This window comes from Choristoneura fumiferana, chromosome 3 (assembly GCF_025370935.1).
Source record: "Choristoneura fumiferana chromosome 3, NRCan_CFum_1, whole genome shotgun sequence".
Taxonomy (NCBI): Eukaryota; Metazoa; Arthropoda; class Insecta; order Lepidoptera; family Tortricidae; genus Choristoneura; species Choristoneura fumiferana.
The window spans coordinates 14,282,906-14,287,901 of record NC_133474.1 but is presented as its reverse complement, the minus strand read 5'-3'; positions in this window follow the sequence as shown (position 1 = coordinate 14,287,901).

The following is a 4,996-nucleotide window of genomic DNA, read 5'->3' as shown; positions in this document are numbered from 1 at the left end:
TTAGTAGTTAGAGGAGATAGAAATGGATATGCTACATACAGGTCAAAATATAATCCTCCTTTTGGGCTTCACCAGAATCGGGTAAAAACTACAGAATTAATTTCATTACATTGGCATGGCAAGTAGATTGTTTATCAGAGGTATACAAAATTATGTATTGTCAACTAACTCCAAGATCACCTTACATTTCATTTCATTCATTTGACAAGTAAAGACATATTTGACAATAAGGCAAGAAATTTAAGAAGAAGTTGTCTAGGTAAACATAGTCATTGACCTGCAATATGACAAAAAATAGATTGTGCGTACCAATTTTATTTATCTTGCATTAGTGTAAGCTACTGGCTAAATTTAACTTTGTTTCAGGTTCAGCTTTGGAGTTGCCCAGTGTGGAATATTTACATGCACAGCCTTCCACAAGTGCTGTGCAGTGCAAAACGGACAATACAATATACAATACAATACTTGTGTAACGTGAAACTGTATTTTACCTATGTAAAGAAAAACAGATCCATGACATGAAAATAAATTATTATTAAGAAAAACAACTTTTTTTTTCTTCAAATTCGATCTTTAATTAATAAAAAGCGCACCACTACGTGCCGTTTTTTGACAATATATCGAAAAAAAGCACAACACTATGCTGTTACAATATCGATAATATCGACTGTCCCAACAACACTACTTGTCAATGTGACTTTTTCGGCCCTGTTTAGTCTGTGCAGTTCGTTTCTTGATATTGGCACCAAAAAGACACTGAATTCATACTACAATCGTGGTATTGTTTTTGTATGAGAGTTCCGACTCTTAAAACGTAGTGATTATATACTCTTTGGTACTTGTGGTCGATACTGATCAATGAGGGATATCGCGAATGAATTCGCCGCTAGAGGCGCTAGTGTAGCGTGAGGTCTCCGAATTGTCAAATCTCATAGATTTTGGGTGAGCTACGCGGGTTTTATCTATACGATTTTTTTTTCTGAACATTTTTGCATAACCTGAAATTAATTATGGCAATTATGCGTTACGGGGGCAATGAATGTCTGTGTGTTTTGAGAGACTTTTGTCTTTCGGAAACTTTTGTCCTCCCTTTTTTCCGAACAAAATGGGACTTAGCAACACTGTGGTTGCTGGATATTTTTATGGTACGGTTTTAAGGTGTGTTAAATATGATTTTAAATCTAAACTTTGTTTTAACGCCCGTAATAACAGACTCTGAAAGCACACTTAAAAACCTCACGCAACAGTGCCAATCCAGTGAGACAAAAAAACGATAGCCCTCATTATTTCACTCGATCCGTCGATCCAGTACTCGATCAGTTATCCCATATAAATAAAGAACTCCTTTTCTTTGTGTTTTATCCGGTTCGAAGAAAACCAAGATGAACGGGCAGGTAGAAGGACTGGCTAAAAGGAGATTGGTACTCGATCGTAACGGATACTGACTGCCAGCAGCCAAGTAGCTGAAACGCTCGGAAAGAAACATGGGACTCATGGGAGCAAGTACCCCTAGTGTAAGTTTTCGGTTACAAAATACGTCTCGATCGCGTTCGCGTTAAATCTGAATTTGCATGGAAACACGAACATCGCAAACATTCCGTTAGAGGCTCTGTTCGTGTTTGCATACAAAGTGGACTTAAACGCGAAGGCGATCGAGACTTATTTGTAACCGAAAACTTCACTAAGGGCACAGATTAAAAAGAATGTTGAAACGTAATGACAGAACATCGATGTTCCTATGATCATCATCATCATCATCATCAGCCCGAAGACGTCCACTGCTGGACAAAGGCCTCCCCCTTAGAACGCCACATGAACGACAACTCGCCACTTGCATCCACCGGTTTCCCGCTACTCTCACGATGTCGTCAGTCCACCTGGTGGGAGGCCTGCCAACGCTTCGTCTTCCGGTTCGTGGTCGCCACTCGATGACTTTTTTCTCCCCCAACGGTTATCTGTTATTCGAGCGATGTGGCCTGCCCATTGCCACTTCAATTTGCATATTTCTATGATAGAGATGGTAAATCCGGATCTGAAGATTCAAAAGAGTCAGATCCTCAAGCGGATCCGAATCCCTTAATGACTCCTTTCAAATCTTATCGACTCCGGAGTTACTAACTCCGAGTCGAAGTCCGGCCGGATCGAGCGGCGACGAGCGGCTCGTGATCGCCGTCACACTCACTCGCACCGCTCTTCGCTCTCGGCTCGGGTCGGATCTTATTACGCTTGGTCGGGCGCTGAGTGAGCCGGTACCTACGTTGGTACTCGGTCTACTTCGCCTACAATCTCTTATCTCTAGGCAACCATTTCAGTTGTACCCTGAAAATAGACACGTGGTCGTACTTGCGGAGTCCAAAAATGTCGAATACTTACATACATTCTGAAGGCGATGAAACTTGTCAGGCAGCCCCTCACCCAGTTCTAGATGGGTAACAATATCACCATAGTCAAGCAACAGAAGCAAAGGAGACTGAGCCCAGATAGGTAGTTTTTGATTGGACAGGTAGAAAATTTTTGCAAATCGTGACTATTAATAATTGCTAATATTAATACAAGTAACCGAGAGAGATCCGAAGGTTGATCCACGTGTTACTAAGATATCCGTTGTAACTACCTATAACTATAAAAAACAAAAAAAAAATACCGATGACATACAGAGCCAGATATATGTTCTCCACACAAACCGTTTTACTTATGGCATTTCTATCTACCGTTACGAAAAATATTAAGAAAAAATCTTAACAAAACGGACACATCCATACATCTATTTGGGACACATCTGGAGCACAGAATATATAATAGTACTGACATATCTGGAGGCTGTTTTTCCAGCTCTGAAATACTCGGAATCATGAACTGAGTTTACTATCAAATTTTGTTGAAATCGGAGAGATAAACTCAGGGTACAACGGTAGATATAGAGAATGCCCTGTTATTTGGCATCAAGTGTCCAAGAGCACCTTTTAAAATGTCGTTAATTGCCTTTTTAGGAAAAAAGCGTCCAAAAAAAGGAGAGGTATATAATCACTAAGTACATACTTACTTTGAAAAAAAAAAAAAAAAACAATCTCGTATCTCAAAACAAAAAAACCGGCCAAGAGCGTGATGGACACGCCCAAGATAGGGTTCCGTAGCCATTATGAAAAAAAAAACAAGTAATATTATATGCGTTATAACACAATGAGGGCTATCGTTTTTTGTCTCACTAGATGGCGCACTGTGCGTGAGGTTTTTAAGTGTGACTTTCAAAGTCTGTTATTACGGGCGTTTAAAACAAAGTTTAGATTAAAGTCGTATTTTAAAACACCTTAAACCGTACCATAAAAATATCCAGCAACCCAGTGTTGCGTAGTCCCGTTTTGTTCGGAAAAAAGGGAGGACAAAAGTTTCCGAAAGACAAAACTGTCTCAAAACATAGGCATTCATTTCCCCGTAACGCATAATTGCCATAATTAATTTCAGGTTATGCAAAATATTCAAAAAAAAAATCTTATTATAAATAAACCCTCGTAGCTCACCCAAAAACTATGAGATTGACATTTCGGAGACCTCACGCTACACTAGCGCCTCTAGCGGCGAATTCATTCGCGATAGCCCTCATTAAAACACTTAAAATCTAAAAACCAGAAAAAGAGCGTATCTTCACGCACTTACGTCCTTTTGTTGAGAAGCGCAGTTTTCGGCAATAACTCAAAAACGGTGTATATCCGATCATGTTGAAACCAATTTTCGTTGAAAGTAAGTATTTATTAAGCGTTACCTTTCCATATTTTTTGGACAAACGGTTTACAAAATAGAGGGGGGGGCACATTTTTGCTACTTTGGGAGCGATTATTTCCGGAAATCTTCACTCCAAAGTTTTGAGAACCTTAAGTACTATCTTTCAAAAAGAGCTGTCGAACTATGAGCCACACGATGATGCGAGGGAAATAATTTTTTTTTTCAGTTTCTGTTACGTGTATGGAGTGCCCCCCCCCCTCCATAAATAATTTATTTTTGTAATTTAACTACAAAACTAAATTAGCGGCTTTGAACAAACGTCTGTGCTCCAAAATTCATTGATATACATCTTGTAGTTTTCGAGTAAATGCCTGTGACATACGGACGGACGGACAGACAGACAGACGGACTTGACGCAACTATAAGGTTCCGTTTTTTGCCATTTTGGTTCCGGACCTTAAAAAGGTCAACAAAACTGACCCATTGAATTTTAATGTAGTACAGTCAACGTCATAAATAAGTGATCATTTCTGTACCTTGTCGCTTCAGTCGTTACACCAATTTCGTATTATGGCTTTCGTATTATGGTTTTCGTATTTGACATGACGTCAAAGTGACAAGGTACAAGTGATCACTTATTTATGAAGTTGACTGTACTTAAATAAAGTTTATTCAGAAAAATATCGATTTGGAGTTACAGCTTTTTAGGGTTCCGTAGGCAAAATGGCGAAAACGAACCTTTATAATTTCGCCATGTCTGTCCTGTCCGTCCGCGGCTTTACTCAGGACTATCAATGCTAGAGAGCTGTAATTTTGCACGAAATATAATGTAAACTATGCCGACAAAATAGCTACGGAACCCTATTGGGCGTGTCCGACACGCTCTTGGCCGGTTTTTTAATAGTTGGAAGTGTATAGGTACCATGGTAAATTAAACTAAAATAAAACAATATAGTAACTTCTAAATGTTTTAATTACCATAGAACAGTTTTACAGAATAGAATTCAGAATCAAAGGAAGTATTTAAATAAAATTATGTAACAAATATAATTTATCGATTTTCGCTCAGAAAAGTGGGTGGTATTCATCGACTCGATGCCTTGATTCTAAATCAGAACCTTTCATGCATGGCACTAGTCCTCATTCTCCTATCATACTTAATTAAAACAAACGATTTCTTTAAATATGGTGCATCATTCGATCAATACAAATAAAATGTGAGGATCATCAATAAGACACTTCACAAAAAAATCTTACATAATTCGCGCAAACATCA